The 18,590-nt window shown below is 52.1% G+C and overlaps 1 protein-coding gene across 3 annotated transcripts in view; it reads left to right on the top strand.

Annotated features, from left to right (window-relative positions):
* Positions 1–7,225: 7,225 nt before the first annotated feature.
* Positions 7,226–18,590, top strand: part of LOC121064539 (mitogen-activated protein kinase kinase kinase 3-like) — a 77,979-nt gene continuing 66,614 nt past the window's right edge. For all 3 annotated transcript variants that reach the window (XM_040546181.1, XM_040546182.1, XM_040546178.1), the window contains exon 1: positions 7,226–7,351. The gene's annotated coding sequence lies outside the window, so the exon portion shown is untranslated. The remainder of the gene's footprint in view (positions 7,352–18,590) is intronic.

Raw genomic sequence — 18,590 nt, 5'->3', positions numbered from 1 at the left:
TGTACGGGCTTCACATCTATTGGGGTTTTCTCTTGGGGACGAATCCCAAAGTCGTCGTAGTCCTGCAGGCACCTCCTCCTTCCCCTGCAGAAAGTAAGGTTCTTTGCTGGAGATGGGAAGAACCAACACTGACCAAGGATGTGAAGGATTGGCCTGCAGGCCCAGTAAGAGCTGAGCCCTGATCCTGAAGGTGACGCTGGCATTGTGATTTGGCCACGTGGTGCCAAGGAGAACGGCAAATGAACCAAAAAAAAAAGTCAAGTAAAAAGCCTTCACTTTCTCCACTCCTCCCCAAATAATATTTAGTGTGGTCCCCACCAAATTACACCTAAAATAGCTTTTGTCTGTTGCCATTTAGCCATTTAGGTCAGATCTATGAGCTGCATTAACTTGCTCCTATTGTACTATTGCAGTTGGACTGTTGCCATCCTCCCCCCATGGGTTTTCTACAGATCTATATTTCAAAGTTATGGCGCTTGCAAAACTCTGTTGTGTGAGTTCAGACAAGCTAAAAAAAATTAGTCATGTTTCCTCTATTCCTGCTGCTTTACTAGGCTTCCTATTTGCAATCAAATTATTTTTAATTTTGACCGTGTTCCTATTGTTTGCCAGGAAGATAATAATCTTATCTCGTCGCCGGGATATTTCTCTCCTTTCTCATGTAGTTTCAGATGGATTAAATAAATACCCCTCGCACAAAGCACACCAAGTTGGGCGAAAGGGCATTTCACGATCGCTGGCTGATGTGAAATTTAGGAAATGTCTCCCTTTTGGAAAAAGTAAAAGATTGGAAGTACGCGGACATGCCGTAAGGGCAGCTGTGCTGTTTCGGTGTGCTAATTACATACACAGTTAATTTTCATCCATCCCAGAGCACCTTCACGGAAACACGTGGGTGAAGCTAAAAGTTAACGGGTGACACTGACTTTTGCTCACCAGCACTGAACAAGGGCCACAGATGACAAACGTCCAAGATTTTGGTAAGGGAGAAGCCAAAAAATGTCTGAGTGATCCTGCAGGACCCTTCTGCTCCTTCTTCCCTGGTGAAACCACATTAGCTCCATGCAGGAAACTGGGGATCTCCCCACCGTGCTGTCCATCCGATAGGAAGGCTTTCCGCAGGACATCCATGGACGCTCTCTATCCCCTCCACGTGTCCAGAAATCATATCAAAGGGATTTAAATGGCAGCAGGTCAGTTCATCGCATTTTGAGACTTAAAATCAAGGCATTTTGAGTCATTTCCAAGGGAAAGATAAAAGCTCAGCAAGGCTACAGGACCAGCCTGCCAGCTGAGAACAAACCCAACGATGAGGATCAGATCCCTCTCAAACCTTTCCAGTTTCTCCGGTAGCCCCATCTGTGGAGGACTTGGGTTGTTAACACACAAACGACAGCCATGCAATGGAAAGTTGTATGGACTACTCGTAACCAAACTGTTCTGTTTTGTGTTTTGTAACCTTCAGCCAAATACACTTTCCTAGCGCTGGATGCTGAGTGGTTTACCCCCAGCTTCCTAATTATCGAAGCACTGCTGCTTGTATTTTGCTGCAGATGAGGAAATGAGGACATATGGCTTTTGTGATAAGAGATTTATGCGAGCTGTCTGTGCAACAGCGCTGCAACTTTCTATACAAGTCCATTTATAAAACAAAACATGTGTAAACAGTCAGGTTTTGATTGTTTCTGTCATTTCTTCCCCCTCGTGACAGATGTAAGGGAAAAACTGCAGGTTTCCAGTTGATGCGTGCAGATAAGTTTATGGCTAACGGGACGGATCCCAGTTGTGGTAAATCAGTCTCTACTTCCCCTGATTTCTGTCAGCTAAAATCCAGCTCCGTGTGGGTGAACGGGAAGAAATACAAAGAAACACGGGCTCGATGGCTGCTTGTACTTGATTCACTGTCAGCTGTAGGAGTGCAGACATGCCTGAAGAGTTCTGTCCGGTGCTTCTTCATCAAGAATACGCTAAGAAGTGCAAAATACTGTAAAACATCAGCTATAATCCTGTGATTAAAGGGTGGCCTTGACTACACGCCTGTGGATGGATTACCTTTCAAATCAGGAGAGGGATTATGGAAACAGGGTCGTATTCTCAGGGAGCCAAATCCTGCCAAAGTCAGTGGAGTCAAAGAACAGGGCAGGCTGGATGCACACGCCTAAAGCCAAGTCAGGACCAAGCTCTCCCAGTCCATGTCTCATCCCTTAGACTTTACTCAAGAGGGGCCAGTCACGGGGTGGAGAATCTCAGTTCTACCCCGGAAACTATCATGATTTTCTCTGACCTGTCTGGGAAGCTGGGATAGAAATGCAGGATGTCCCCTGTGATTTTTGGCTTTCTTGCAGTTTCAGCTGCAAATGCTGCAAGGACGGTGTTTCTTGTGCTCCTTTCCATGAACTTCTGGCACCAGATGAGCCCATAGATGTGCTGGGATAGTTCTGACCTTGCCTGAGAAAGTCTAAAGTGCGTCTGTTTGCAGACAGGCAGTATAACTTGCCAGGGCTTTCAGCTCTACCCCTCTCACCAGCCTGATGTACAGCATCACCTTGCAAATACTGCTTGGAGGACACAAGTTTCAAAGTCCATGCATACATGGTAAGTGAAAAAGCATTGCAGAAAAACGCTCACCGATTGTGTTTGCTCAACAACCCACCCCGAAATCAGGTCCTCTTCACTTTCACTTTGTCCTTCTTGGAGCTGTTTCTGCCTTTGTTTAGGCAGAGAAGGTGAGTCATGGAACAAAGGCAGCATGGAAAGTTACATTCAGCCATGAAAGCACATGTGACAGCTACCAGGAAAAAAAAAAATCATCCACACAACTTAACCTTGGTGTAATCAAACCCAGTATGGATGAATTCTGAGTTAAAACCTTTGTCTTTTGGTGTATCAGTGCCGCTGGCTGCTGCACGCTGCTGTCACACTCAGCCTTCAGCATTTGTTTCTTAACATCTGCAAACTCTCTTGTGTTGGTGGATGGGCACAAATGCAGCACTGTAGCTCATGGTGCAGCGAGGGCTGGGGGGCTTGCCTTGGCTCTGACCCCATCCCAGAGCAAATTTCTGATCCCCCCCAGAAGGGACGTTGCAGTATTGCCGTATGGTCAACGGGCTGCAATGCGTGGAGAGTGCCAAAGCTCTGCTCTTGGGTCTTCACGCTCTGAACCCTCTCCTCTAGGATGAAGCCCGTGGATTTTATCTTCGAGTGCAGGCCTCATCCTCTCCTAAAACATGGTTGCAGCTGCTGCCACCTACCTTTTACACTGGAGTGGACGTTAGGAACACCCATACGCCACGTCTGGGAAGAAGCCTGAGGTCTCCTCCTCAGCCTGAATAGATGCAAACCCAAACCTGTGGAAGTGCTCGGACCCAGGGGGGTCTGTTGTGTGGGCAGGAGGCATCAACTGCTGTTTGTGGGAAACAGTCTTCTGCCAGGGCAGAGGAAAGAAGTCAAAACCCACTGAGCCAAAGAGCCTGCTTGTTGTGAGGGTTTTCCCATAGCAGATCCCAGCGCCTGCCCTGCAGAGCGGACAATCCAATCAACCACGGAGCATTTCATACAACAAGAGAGGAAGAGGAGGGCAGCTGGGAAGCATGCAACCCCTCAGCAATTGGGGATCTGAACCTGACTCTCACCCTTCCCTGAAAACAGCTGCACGCAGTGCTTCTTGTAATGTGGAAGCAGAGGTGGAGATGAAACACCATTCCCAAATGTCTGTCCTCTGTGCAGGTTCTAGCATGTCCCGGGAATAGCAGAAAACCCTTGAGGAATGCCAACAACCGTGGTCTGTGGATCCTGATGAGGTTTAGCTGTCAGGCAGTCCCCAAATCACTCAGCTCTGCAGCTGTCAGAGCATGTGGGAAACGGAGGAGCATTTAAGCAAAATAAATGCATCTCCTCGCCAGGCAGCATCACTGGGACAGGGGATAGCCACAGCCCTCTCTTTCCATCTGCTTTTCCATGGCATGCAGCAGACCCGTGAACAACCTTGGGCAAGGAGGAGCTACTATGGGATGCCGCAGCCTCGCAGCTTGCACTTATGTCCTGAAAATCCCACGCAAGTCCGTAAGCAGCTCCAGCCTCCTGCTGTGAAGCAGCGCACAACTTCTGAGTGAATTCTTGGTTTCTTTACAGCAAGATGGCATCAATCCTTTACTGTTTGCACACTAAGTATAGGAATGATTTCACCCAGCCTCAATACGCAGCCATCCATCTCTATGGGAGAGAAAGCCCCGCAGACGTCTCACAGCACACAACGGCCTTACGCTACAGTTTAGGACAGGAAGCAAGAAAGGATATTATATCAAACAGAAGGCATGGGAGAATTTCAGGTTAGACGGAGCATACTTAGTCACATAAGAATTGGGTTGGCGCTCTGGGACCTGTGTTCACTTCCTGCAGCAACTCTAACACAGCCCAAAATAGTAGCAGTTAGGTAAAAGCCAACTATCTTCCCCTTTTTCTCCCCACAGCAAATACTAATCCTGACATCATTAAAGGAGGAGCATAAATTGAACTGCCCAGGGCTGTGATTTGCAAGTTCTTGGGCTGCAGATCCACTTTTCTTATATGTCAGTAGTCCCCACTGGTGTTATCCAACTTTTCTCTGCAGATATCGTCAGGATGGTGTAGTCCTTCATGTCCACCCCAACATTCAGAGCAGTAAACTAAGAAGAATCAGAGCAGATGTCCGTATGTCTTGTGTGACTCACCTCTCCAACGGGCATGGCTTGGGACAGCGTGCACCAAAGATTGTTTCCTAATGGCAGCCTGGAGACAGATGCTGTTTTGGAAAAGGAAGAATCTGTCTGGATACAAAGTATGCCGTATCTGTTGTCCTCAGGGACAGAGAATAGCTCCAAGTCTGTTTTATTTCTGCATAGCCACTACAACCACCGTCTGCATTGACTTTCCATAAAGCTCTCCACTGTGCATTCTCTACCAGGTTTCTGCTCCTCTCCAGAAATGTGGTGAGGGTTGCTAGACTGCATTTGTACCACAAGACGTGAAACTGCATGCAGAGCCACACACCTCCAACCATCCTGCCAGGCTTCATAAATGCTTTCAGGAGCAACTCGAGGAGGCAGAATTTCGGGGCAGGTCCTTAGCACGCCCATCAGCAGAGAGCTGCTGACATCAATGGAAGGAGGCTTTGCACACATGGCGGTTGTTACATTGTTCAGGAACACCCTAGAACTGAAATCCCTGTAGCTGGATTCCTGGAGCATCAAACGAGTTTAGAAAAGAGAAGCTGCTTGGAAGGAGTTTTCACAAGTAATTGGTGCTTGCCTAACTGATTCCCATTAAAAACAGGAGGTTTTAAAGGAGATCCTTGTCACTTAGTGCCTTATACTCAAAGCTCAAGTCCTGGAGCCATGTGCCTGGTTCCCAAGGTAAACACATCTGATTTATTTCAGAAATGCATCTGCACAAGAATTCATTACATACATCCCCGATGGGCAGGAGCCAAACATTTCAAATGTGCCAAGTTACCAGAATGTTATTAAAAGCTGTAAGAGTTAGAGGGAAGTTGCAGAGAAAGGCAACCTCCTTCTCCAAGCCAGGTGGCTCAGGATAGACTTACGCAGCTTCCCAAACTGATGAGGCAAGCTGGAGTCAGAGGTTCCTTCCAGCAACAGTTCAGTCCCCCTGGATGTCTCTCCGTAAGCTGCACAAATATTCTGGGGAGGGGGAGGGAGAGGGAAAAGAGTGAAACCTATTCAATTACATCAAGATCACGACTAGCCTAGTAAAATCATTTATGGAGTGAGGGAACCCGGAGCGGTTTGGGCTGGAGCCATCTGCTGTTATTTGGTATACAGAATTGGTTTCTATGGATTTTATTAATAGGTCACGCGATTGTATACGGGGCTGTGAGATCTGAACCTCTCTGGAGGGGTCCCTGGTTGGGGTTTCTATTGCCTTTACAGGCAATAGGCTTTTTTTTGCTCAAACTTTCTTGCAGCAGCCAGTCCTGAAAAGCTTGAGGGTAATGGGTCTGGGTTTAGGATTCTGCCTTTTTCTCTCTCCCCCAAAACTGCAAACTGACTTTGTTCCTGTTCTTCTCTACAACACATTTACTAAATGGGGAAACAGGGAACCAGCCAGAAAAACACTCTTACTTACTTTCTCCATTGTCTGCAAGAGTTCTCTGTCTTTCCCACAAGCATGAGTGATTTCTAGTGTAAACCTCAGGCCCTACTCACATCATCTCTGAGGCCCATGGCTTGTTTTTGCTTGTTTTGTCTTCAAGCCTTCAAGGGTTCTCCTCAGATGGAGCCCAAGGGGACTAGGATGCACCAAGGAGCCTTGGGGCAAGCAGGTGTGAGTCAAAGCAGCCCCAAGGCTGTCCAAGGAGCCTGGAGCCGCTCTGCAAGGCAGGCTGTGCCATCGGTGACAGCCCAGGAAGGGCTGGGGGTCCTTCGGTCCTGGCTGCGTCTTGCTCTCCCTCAGCCCCCCAAAAAGTGGTAAAACCAAATTAAGTTGTGAGAACGATCCCTTCACGTCCTGGCTGTGTGCAGACAGCTACACAGGGCAGGGTTTCAGCAGGTTCTCCATTGTCCCCCCTGCTGCAGCTCCATGAGGGGGCTTCAGCTCCCTCCTTCCTCACCCCCCAACCGCCCCCCCACCTCACCAAACCCCACAGAACTTCAACTGGATTCCTCAAGAGCCCACCCGCTGAACTCCCCAAGGGCTAAGCAACGCCCTGCCGGCCCAAATTAACCAAAAGCCGAAGGAACTGCAGGATCTGGGCACCCCACAGCACCCAGCGGGGCTGCAGCCCCCACAGGACCGACAGCGCCCCTCAGCGGGGTGGCACAAAATGGCGCCCCCTGGCGGAGGGGTGGGAGGCACAAAATGGCGCCCCCTGCCGGAGGGGGGCAGGCACAAAATGGCGCCCCCTGCCGGAGGGGTGGGAGGCACAAAATGGCGCCCCCTGCCGGAGCGGGGCTCCCCGGCGGGCCGCCCAGGGGGGCGTGGCCTCGTCCCTTGGCCCCTTCCCTATTGGCGGAGGCGGCTGGGCGCGTCACCGCTTCCTCCCGCTTTTGTGCGCCGCCCCGCGCCGCCTCGCGTCCCGCTGCCGCCGAGCCGAGCCGAGCCGAGCCGAGCCGAGCCGAGCCGAGCCGAGCCGAGCCGAGCCGAGCCGTACCGTACCGTACCGTACCCAACCCAACCCAACCCAGCCGAGCCGAGCCGTGCCGTACCGTACCCAACCCAACCGAGCCGTGCCGTGCCGTGCCTTACCAAGCCCAGCCGTGCCGAGCCGAGCCGTGCCAAGCCAAGCCGAGCCGTGCCAAAGCAGCGCTCCCAGCCGCCGCGCATGGCCCCCCGCGGGTAGCCGCTCTCCGGACGGGTAAGGCTCTCCGCGGTGTCACGGGGGGGGGGGGGGGGGAGCTGTCTCTTCGCTCCCTTTCGGTTTGGTTTTCGGGTTTTTCCCCGCTGGTGCCGCGGGGTTTTGCAGCGGGGGCCGCCTCCGGGGTCTCAGCTTTGGGGGTTTTGTGTCGAGGTCTGGCTCTGGGGGTCTCAATTTTGGGGTTTTGTATCGAGGTCTGGCTCTGGGGTCGTTTTATTTCGAGTTTTCCGCTGCCCCATCCTCCAGCCATGCAAGCGAGAGGTGTCTACTGCACATCTCTCATCTACTGCGCTTTGGGGATTTGAGGGGGCGTGGGTGCCGGGCACCTCATTGCAATCCCCACCTGGGATTTCCCCTTGCAGCCACCAGGCTGGGTTCCCAACACAGTCCTGGTGTCCCCTCGCTCCAGCCTGTTTGGATTCAGGTCCATGAGCCATTTCCCCAAGTTGTTGCCCGACACCCTGTGCCCGCCGCGCTTGCCCTACAGCAGCCCTAGAGAGGGCGAAAAGGCAGGATGGGTTTCATCTCGGGGTAAAAAAGCTTCTCCCAGAACCCAGGCTGCAAAGCAAGGCTCACCACAAGCGCTTCCATCTACCACCCCGACGGTGAGACCCTCGCACCGTCGGGACACATTAAACCCACGCCGAAAGCCGCAGCGGGTCCTTTCCCTCCTGCGATGCAAAGCACCCGAGGCTCTGGCCCCCAGCCCCGTCGTCCCCACGGGCGGAGGTGGGAGCCGTGCGCCAGCGCCTGTGGGCGTGCGACTGAAGGCTCGCCAGCTCGCCCAGCGTGGCCAAGCGCCTCTCTCGCCGGCCCGATGCTACCCAGAAAAAGCCGTCTCCCCCCTCGTCTGCTGCTTTTTTTCCTCCTCCTGTCCAATTCCCGGCTCGTAACCCCGTGGTGTTTTTATTTTTTATTTATTTTTTGCAAGTAGACCTTGCTTCTGGTTCGGGGCAGGGCTGGCCCCCTGTTGCTGGTGCAAGGACCGATATCCCTCAAAACGCTTTCTGAAAATGCTGAGGATGGGGAATGTGGCATAGCTGGGTCTTTTCTGGAGATTTGGGGTTTACATGGAGTTTAGGTGGTACTGGGAGTTCGAAGGGTCAAATAAGTGTTTTGGGGTAGCTGCATCTGAGGGTCTGGTTTCCAGACCCTTAGGCACTCGTTGTAATAGAAGGGGTTCGAGGTTTTGGGGCTTTCCTCTGCAGCTGGACACAGTCGTTGCCTTAGGAAGTTTTCACGGCTTGTAAAAGCTCCTCTGTTGGAGGCAGGATGCGTGGCTGGATGGGCTGCCAGCCTGGTGGGACGCAGCTTTAAAGGCTCTTTTATAAGTTCCTTCTCCAAACGGGGTTTGGTACCACGAGTTTTTCCATGGGTCTTAAATCTTCATCAGAAACTCTGCTGTGTCAACGTATGCCGAAGGGCAATGTATTTCTGTATCGGAGACCCTTAGAGCTCATGCAAAGAGATGTAGTCTGGATTTCCTATAGTGGGATGGAAAGCCTGCGTCGCGAAGAGATGGAGAACACGGCAGCCTGAGAGGTGCAGTCCTCTCCCTGTCCCTCCTGAAATGCTGCAATCACTTGGTGATGCTCCATGGCGTTAGCGTGCAGCTTGGGTGTGAGCTATTTTCTGAGTTACCCCATTGGGAAGATCCCAGTAGGGATGGCAGTACAGGCCTGGTTGTGACATGGGGACTGGTATGGGTGGCATTGGGGTTCTGGTGGATCCTGTCTCAGGGCTGCTGATGGAGGCTGGAGGGAAGTGAGTCAGGCTTTGCTGTTAGAAGGGATATCTTTTATTAGACCGCTTGGCGAGCACAGAGCAGCGTTGGAGCGTACGAGCCTGTCCACATGCCTGATGCAGAAGCAGCAAGCCTCAGAGCTGGAGACTAGGAGGGAGCGATTGCTCTGAGCTTACCTTGGCTCCCCTATTAGAGGGGATCTGAAAGAAGAGGGGATCTCTGCAAAAGAGAACAGGCTGCTCTGGGAGGTGAGAGGTTCATTAGTTCCAGTGGGAAAGAAAAAATATAATAATTCAAGTACAGTTCAGCCAGCTCATCTGGTCTAAGGAACTATGTTTACACTCTCTCTACAAATCTCTGGATTTTTACATTTCCTGAAGTCCAACACAGGAGAGGGACACGTGCCCCGTGTCCCTGCTGTCCCTGGAGGTGCAGAGCCCTGTGCAGCCCAGCTCCTGCAGTGGGAGCCGAGCCTGGCCGGGGCTGGGGCCGCTGGTGCCCGACAGCAGCAGGAACTTTGTTGGACTCTGTCCTTTCCACTCCCTTCTCCGCACAGAGCCGCGGCCAAGTGTAATGTGCACAGAAATATGCAGAATGTCAGCTGTGCACCAGGGAGATGGAAAATGCATTATAGAGCCATAAGAAGGGGAATATGGAATTCAACCTTTTTTTTTTTTTTTCTTGGAGTCTTCACTTTTCAGTCTTTTGAGCAGAGCTATAAATGGCCCACTGATGCTGAACCCGAATCCCCAGACTTTATTTATTTTCCCATTTAAGCTCCAGCAAGGTGAAGTGGGCGACTGGGCGTTTTCTGGGAATCCTTCCAGGAAAGCATCCACGGAGCAGCATGTCTCTCCCGACCAGCCGGCTGTTTTGGCTGCTCGATTTTTTTTTTTTTTTCCCCTTTGCTGTTCTCGTGGCTCTCCGCACGCCAGCCAGGACCCCGTTTCTTCCAGGTGCCTTTTCTGCCTTTGCCAAGCGGGATGTGAGATGCGGAGATGCCGAGTGCATTGGTGTGACGTGGTGAGCGCTGCGGCTGGCCTCTGATGTGTGCTGCTTTTTCCCAGGAGAGCCGAGGCGAGAGCTTTTCCGTCTGGGAAGGGATGTGTGAGCACGTGTGCGTGTGGATGTGCTGGCGTTTTGGGTTGTTTTCTGCCTGCCCCTGCGGTTCACATCCAGTCTGGGCAAGTAATCTTCCTCTTTGTCACTAAAATCGCTGAAATGCCACTGGGGTCCAACCAAATTGCTGTCCCGTCGGTAACACAAGAACAAAAAATAGATGCCTTGCACTTCAAAGCCACTGGGAAGCTGTTCCGTGCAGAAGATGGATTGCACAGGAAGGCAGAGCAAGAGCACTGAGATACTCTCATGGTGCAAACAGACTGGCTACAGCATCAGCATGACCCACAGTGGGGACCTGGGGAGGAATTTGGCCCAAAGCCGGCTCACCTGGTGCTGCAGTGGTTTGGGGAGAAGCATTCGGTGAGGTGGGGTGTAGGAGGTGCGTGCTGGAGCCCTGTGTCTGCTTGCAGCTCCCTTCTTCTGGGGATGGGAATGTGGTGCTGGGTGTCATCGTGCACCGGTCTCAGGTGTCCCCAGAGCATCGGGGATGCCTCAGAAGGCAACCTGCAGGGGTGGACCTGGACATGCTGACGCTGTCAGGGTGGCAGGTACCTGTACCCCGCAGAAGAGGGTGTTTTGGCTCCAAAATGCATTCTTCAGCCACTTTTCCCTTCCCTGGAAAATCCTAATATAAATGTCAGGGTAAACCAGGTGACTCAGGATTTAATGAGAATCCCTAGTACGGCCTGCCCTCTGCTGCGATAAAACCCCCGTTGGCTACCATTTTACCCCAAAATAATTACCATTTCGGTCAAAGCTCCCCTACTTTCGCCCTTCCCACTCCGCAAGATGACTGGGGAGGACGAGCCGCCGCCAAACCGACACCCAGGGTGGAATTTGGCTGGGTGCCGAAGAAATGGCACGGGACAAAGTCCGGGTGGCCTGGGGCCATGCCTGGCAGCCCGGGCCAGATCCTGGAAGGAGCCAGCCAGTTTGCTGTGTGGGATGCTGTGTAAACAGCCTGTGTGCTCGCAGAAGGGGGGCGGATGGATTGAGTATTCAGGTAGTGATTTAATGCTGAAAAACTTGAAAAAATAGCCTTGGCTGGGGGAAAGTGTGGGTGCTGTAGGAGCTTGCTGCGGCCCGGAGCTTGTGTGCTAAATAGCAGCTAGTCATCTGATTGATAACTAGGTGATTCAGGGGGGAAAGGCTCTGTCCAGTTGCTTTAGGGAATAATTGGTGGGGTTAAAAGCCCTTGTGAAAGAGGTTGGAAGGCTGTAAGTGCTGCTGAGGAGTTTGTGGGGTCTACAGTGCTTGGAGTGCTCCTGAACTACTAGGACTGTCCTGGAGCAGTGGTGTTTGTCCGGTCCACGTGAAGGCATTTCTAGCTTGTAGAGCCTTCCAAGTGCCTGCAGATCCCCAGAGGACTGCTGGAAGTTTTGCATGTGATGATCATTTGCCAGGCATCAGGTACTGTGCAGAGACGAGCCCTGTGTTATGCTGTGAGTTCTGCCACTGCCAGACTGTGTGCGGAGGTTTGGAGGAAGGCACTGCTTTTTGGGGGCATCTGTAGAGGTCTGGCATGTTCCTTGAGGTCTGGCACATCCTTGGATGTGGAAGCCTGTTGTGATGACGATGGTTGGTTACTTCCTGCTTTTACTCTACAACCTTTATGTTTCTTTGTATTTTTTTTTTCAAGTGAGCAGAAGTCAGGCCATCCCAGTCCAGTCATAAACTGGAAATAGTGCAGCACCCTCATTGATAAGAGCCTTAAAAAAAAAAAAAAACAAAAAAAAACAAGCAGATATTTACTGTTTGCAGTGGGCTCTTTGCACCTTCTTCTCCACAAGGCTGCAGCAGCGATGCCCACGCACAAGCTCTTGCCGACAGGTGGATGTCACCTGTGACCCAGGTTGAAGGGCTGGGGCAGACACCACGTGGGGCTGCGATAAGGAAGGCTTGGCTGGGGAAAATGGCTTGGGGAAAAGGTGTAGGGTGAGGTCTCGTAGCTGTGTGCATGCACAGAAATCCTGTCCTAGATACTCTGTTCCTGTTGGTGTCGCGCCTCTTCCTCTCTGCCACTAACCAGGGAGTGCCCTGCAGGGGGACTGTCCCTTTTCTGCATGCTGGGTCAGCGCAGTGCCATCGTGAAGGCTGGCTGATGATGTTACCTGTATGTGGGTGATGCTGATGGGTTGGGTACTCAGCTTGCTGTCTGGAGAAACGGTGTGGTTGATGTGGAAGGGGGTGGTTGGTAGGAGGTGTGCGGGCTGGGACAGGGGAGTGACTCAATCCAGGAGGCTGCAAGCAGTGGGTAAGCTGTGCTTGGAAATGAGAGGTGAGAGATTGGGGTTTGCTTCTGCTGAGGCCCATCAGTCACAGAATGCTTTGGGTTGGAAGGGACCTCAAAGCTCACCTAATCCCACCCCCTGCCATGGGCAGGGCCCCCTCCCACCAGCCCAGGCTGCCCCCAGCCCCATCCAGCCTGGCCTTGGGCACTGCCAGGGATGGGGCAGCCACAGCTCCTCTGGGCAGCCTGGGACAGGGCCTCACTGCCCTCACAGCAAAGATTTTCTTCCTTTTAACTTATCTAAACCTACCCTCTTAGTTTAAAGCCGTTTCCCTGTGTCCTACCACCACACCCCCTGACCAAGAGTCCCTCCCCAGCTCTCCTGCAGCCCCCTTTAGGCCCTGGCAGGCCGCTGTGAGGTCTCCCCGGAGCCTTCTCCTCTCCAGGCTGAACAACCCCAACTCCCTCAGCCTGGCTCCACAGCAGAGGTGCTCCAGCCTCTGAGCGTCCCCGTGGCCTCCTCTGGACTCACCCCAACAGGCTCCTGTCCTTCTGGTGCTGGGGCCCAGAGCTGAGCGCAGGCTCCAGGTGGGGTCTGAATGCGCTGTGGAGCAGGGCTGGTCTTGCCAAACTGATGGAACATCCTTCAGTAAAGACATCAGACTGGGCCAAGGCCCTGGAAAGTTTGCCTTTCCCTTCCTAATGCAGGGTGCTCTCACTGCAGCCTCAATGCCTTTTGTTCACCGTTCAGCACAGAAATGCAGTGCTGATCCCTCTATTGCAACCCTTTTGCTGGCTTTCAGCTTGGAGAGTGGCTTTTGGGAAACCTGAGCACCCGGTTAATAAACCTGTGGAATGCGTTTGCTGCTCCTTGGTCTTAATCCTTCAGTGCTGGTGTAACAGAGTCATTAGAGAAATATGCAAAATATGTCAGTTATTTTGATTTAGAGGGAGCTGGTAGCAAATGAGAAACGGACAGAGACTGTAGTGAGCTGTGCTTAGCTTATTGCATCATTGGTTTCATTGGAAGGTTCAAGGTCCAGCTCTGAATTGCTGTTGCTTGGGTTAAACCCAGCAGCAGGGTGCCTTCGAGCCGTGCCGTGTGTTGACGGAGTGGTGAGGGCAGGGAAAGCAGCTGCCTTGGTGCCCTTACTGTGTGTAGAATCACAGAGTCGTTAAGGCTGGAAGAGACCTCCTGGTCCAACCATCCCCCTACCACCAATGTCACCACTAAACCATGTCCCTAAGCACCACGTCCAACCTCTCCTTGAACACCCCCAGGGACAGTGATGCCACCACCTCCCTGGGCAACCCGTCCCAATGCCTGACTGCTCTTTCTGAGGAGAAATGGCTCCTCATTTCCAACCTGAACCTCCCCTGGCGCAACTTGAGGCCATTCCCTCTTGTCCTGTCACTAGTTACCTGTGTGAAGAGGCCGACCCCTGGCTCCCCACAGCTTCCTTTCAGGTAGTTGTAGAGAGCAATGAGGTCTTCCCTGAGCTTCCTCTTCCCCATACAAAACACCCCCAGTGCCCTCAGCTGCTCCTCACAGGACTTGGTGTGCTTTTCTGGCTTTTCCCTGGAAAACTCTGCACGTGGCTCCTGCTGACCCCTGGCAGCTTCTCCTCAGGCGGTGGTGACCCAGGGAAGCCCTGCTCATGTCTCCTGGGGCACCTGCTGAGGGTTGGGGCTGGGGAGGTCCCTTGGGGCTGCCTGGATGTGGGACCACGCATGGTTTTCTGCTAGGACAGCTCTCGCTGGCTTTGCTGGCCGGGAGGATCCACTTCCCCAGCGGGCTTGGGCTGCTGCCCCCATGTTCCCTCTCCCAAAGCACTCCTGGTTGCTGACTTGAGTCATGGGTGGCCCTGATGGGAGGGCAGCTGTGTTGTTCTCTGCGTACCCTAATGATGGTCTCCACAGACCGGCTTAGCTTCACCTCGCTTGGCTGAAATGAGCTCTTGAGTGTGAAGGGTTTGAGGAACTGTGCCCGCTGTTGCCTATTTTTGTTTGGTGACGAAACACTTTGCTTGCTGGGGCTCTCCCTAAAGTGCTGACCTGTTGAAGCCACGGATGGTGTGTGTCATTCCCTGTGTTACCTGGCCGATGACTCAAGAAAAAGAGAAAACACTTAATCAGCACAATATTTCAGCAGCTTCACGTACAGCACTACCGGTGTGACTAACACCTGCTTCGGGCCGGGGCGAGAACGTGTGGTTTCTGCTCACAAGCTGTGTCGCAGGAGATGAGGCCAAACAATTGCCTTTTGGCCCCATTATGGAAGGTGCTGAAGATTGCAACCATCTCTTGAGGGAGAGCTGGGGGCAAGCTCAGTTCAGCCTTGGTCTGTGTCCAGGAAATCCTGTGCAGGAGAAGTTCCCTTTCGGAAAGCTGACTGGGCTGTCCCAGGGAGGAGGTGGCATGCTGAGCTTTTGTCCCTGAGTGCCAAGGGGACTTGGAGAAGATGGAGCGAGACCTCCTGCACCCACATCATCATCACAGAGGAAACAGATCCTCCTCTCGTGGTGTTCATAGCCAGGGAGGTACCCTTCAGCATCACATCACTGCAGGAGGTTCTCGGGCAGCAGTGGTGGTGCCTTGGCTGCAGGAGCTGCCACGAGGTGGTGGAGGTGTGAGGTGGCTGGGGAAGGACACTTCCAGGGCCCAAGGGTGCATCACCAAACGCCGCTGCCTTTGTGGCAGTGTTCAGGGGTGTCACATCACCAAGGGCTTTTGGTGGTGCCCTTCAGCAGCCTCACTGAACCAGAGAGGATGGCGAGGAAGTTCTGTACTTAATAAATATTTGAAAAGATTGCTTTTCCCTTTGCGGTGCTTGGATACATTGCCTGGACGTCTGTTGCTTGAGTCTTGAGGTGTCAGTAGACACAGTTGTGTTCTGCTTAACTTCACGTGGGCATCCTTTTGGCTTGCTGTCCTTGAGAAATGAGAAGAGCAGACAATTTGGTTAGGGGCTGGCGAAGGCATGTCTTTTGTATCCATGTGTGCAGATGTTCATCGAGTCATGTAGGTGTAGCTGTACTGCGCAGACCCACCTAGTTGGAAGGGGTCTGTGGATGAACCATCCTGCATTTCTCACAACAAGCCTGCTTGCCCCGGTGTTGTCTTTTGAGCTGGTGGGCAGCAGGCTTGCCATCTGCTCTGGCTTGTGAGAAGAGCGTGGAGAAGGCACTCGCCTTCTTCTTGCTGCTCCTTGCCTGCATCTGCCACTCTCCCCTCCGTTTGAGGTTCAGGATGAGGCCCACAGAGGATCCTGGCTGCTAATTCCTACTTGTGGCATGTCCTGTAAAGCCTCCTGCGAGGTACTCGTGCCACAAAGCTCTATTTTGGGGCCGTTTCTGATGTAATCCGTCAAGAAACGGTCTGCTCTCTGACTTACTGCTTGAAGTGTGGCTGTGGATGGATGACAGTGCTTACCTAGCATTACCAAAGCAACGAGTTGTTGCTTTCCATGACTCATGAAAATGCACTGTAGGCTCTCTTTAGAATGGCTGAGATCATTTTTTGGCTGGGGCCAAGCATCTGGTTTCCTTAGCAAATAGCAATGGGGGTGGAGGGAGGGGGATTTCCAAACTTGTTTCTTTGTATGTGTGATCTGGATTTTTGAGCTCGCTTAATAAAATACTTCATTTGAAAAGGGGAGGAAAAAAAGGCCTGTAACTTCCACATCTGTTTAGATTTCGTGGCATGACTTGTTTTGCCTTACAAAGGGGAAAGGTGCTAATAACATTAGAGCTGCAGGCTGTATTTTTCCTCTCCAGTAAACACAAACATGATGGGTGGCATTTTTCTCCTGAAGTAAATCTCTGGGGAAAGAAGAAGGAGGTGCAGAGAAATTTATGCGAACAAAGCCATAATTGCATCGGTTGTTGTTGTTGATGTTTGCTCAAGTAGAGGACTACAGAGAATTCTGTAGTGATGCAGAAGGTTAAAGCATTAGCCAGAAGTGTTTGGTTAACCTGATTTTAATTTTATTTTTAATATATTTCTTTAATTATTTGTCACCTCTTCAGTTGCTTTCTGGTTTTGGCGGCTCAGTTTAAAAGGAGTGGCACTCCCATCCTTGGGAACCAAGTGGTGCAAGGTGAGCATCAGCTGGAGGAGACTTGGGACAGCAGCGAGTCCCCAGGTGTTTTGCAACCTCTGCATCCAGGCTGCAGCTGCCTCTTAGGTGGAGCAGCTGTACCTTAGCCAAGCTTAGCCTCCGTCTGCAGGCATCTAAGAGCAGGCGGAGAAAAGGGAGGGGAAACCCTCTGCGGCAGAAAGCAGTGGCTTGAATAGGGATTTATGCACAGAGGTGGGTTTAATGCACCTGTGCTCTGCAGGAAGGGTGAGGGTTAGGCTCGTTAAGTGCCACGGATGCAGCAATATCAGATGTGTTTGGCAGTTTAATAGACGCGGACCAACTTCTTGCATGCTGTGGGTTCCTGCTGGTGCGCCGGCTGCGGTGCAGCTCCCGGCTGGGGAAGGCACAGCCGTGTCCCCACGCGCTGCAGGAATGGCCTGGAGCCACCCGTGGGCTGCACAGGGACAGCAAATCTGCCCTGGGAACAGCGGGAACCCAGGAGCGTAAGCACCCGGCCGAAAGCCAGGGGTGAGCGGGAACAATGCGACTGAACAGGTTTGTGCTCACTTCCTCGTAATCTCAAAGATGAGATAATAGAGAAGCCCAGAAGCGTTTGCCAAGCGAGAGCAGCGAGGCTTCCTTTCTCTGCGTGTCCTGCGAGGCAGGAGCAGCCGCCTGGTTGCCTCCTCTGGATGCCCAGAAAAGCAAACCTTCCTTGCTGGGGGCACGGCATGGTCCGGCTGGCATCAATGCCATGGATGCTGGCTCCAGGTTGCTGCTCGTGTTGGCACACAGCACCCGAAGCTGTTCAGAGCACCCCAGTTTCTCAGATCCTCGCTGTTCTCCTCCTCCTCTTCATTCCTCTGCACCTTAGGGAGTTAGCTAGCTTTGGGCAGAGTGGGTGAAGACCCCCGGTTTAATTGCAAGCACAGTGTTTACCCCCTTTTTCCATAACGTATTCAGGGCACAGGGTAGCACACCCCAGATGCAAGCCTTCTGGATCCTAATAGCTTTTTTTTTCTACGCAGAAAAGGAAATAGCTATAATCTGCAGTCGTCGTTCTCTTGGTGCTTGCAGATACCCGAATGCAGGGACAAAGTTCATTACTTTACCCGGTGATTAGCTGCAGCCCACGTGCCTGTAGTGCAGCGATAGCTAGCGCAGCAGGCTGCAGCGCTGCCCCAGGGCTCAGCAGCACCACGCTTTGGGCTCCATCAGAGCCAAGAAAGGCTTTTTCAGCAGGATGAGTCCTTATTTACAGACTGGTTATTACCACGCAATATTTCTGCTGGGCAAGACCCACCAGCAGCGGTAAATCTGGTAATGCTGGGGAGCGGAGGATGCCAGCAGATGAGCCGGCGCAGCTGGACTCGCAGGGCTTTGCCTTACTTCAGGCTGGATAAAGGAAGGGGAAGCAAAATTTGGCAAGTTGTTCCACTGCATTTTATTATTTTTTTAAACCGTTGTGCCTTCATATTGCCCTCTACTGTACGGGTCTCTTTCGAGTAAAGAGGCCAACAGCAGGATACGTCGCAGGTCTTTGTAGTTTCTGGACAAGTTTTGCTCTGAAAGCTGGATTTTTTTTTTTTATCTGTAACCTACAGATGGGGATGTAGAAGCCCCCCCACATTAAGCCATTTCCCCCAGTCTAAGATTTCCAGCGTATAACACTGGGGGAAAGAGTCCTTAATCCCATTCCTTCCTCCAAAAAAATATTAAAATTGTGAATTAACTTCTTTGTTCGAGCATTTCAGACTCTGATTTATGTTTCTTTCTTCAACTTAGACAACTACAAGTACTTCTTTTTAACCCAGAATAAGGAAGTGTGGATTCTGATGTAATCATGTGACTCCAGAAACCGGCTACTTACGAAAAACACCGAATCCTGTGAGAATTGGCAATGCTCAGGGTCAGTCCATGGTCCAGCATCTGAACTGGAAACTGAAGCAGAACCTGCTATGCCCAGCTCCCTTTGCAGTGTTAGGAGCAGTGGACATTGCTTCCCTATCTGTTGATGTCCATCCAGTTGCAAGAGGAGATCTAGATTTGTGTGGCTTTTCCT

The sequence above is a fragment of the Cygnus olor genome, chromosome 2 (assembly GCF_009769625.2).
Source record: "Cygnus olor isolate bCygOlo1 chromosome 2, bCygOlo1.pri.v2, whole genome shotgun sequence".
NCBI classification, from domain to species: domain Eukaryota; kingdom Metazoa; phylum Chordata; class Aves; order Anseriformes; family Anatidae; genus Cygnus; species Cygnus olor.
This window is presented reverse-complemented; position numbering and strand designations above follow the sequence as displayed.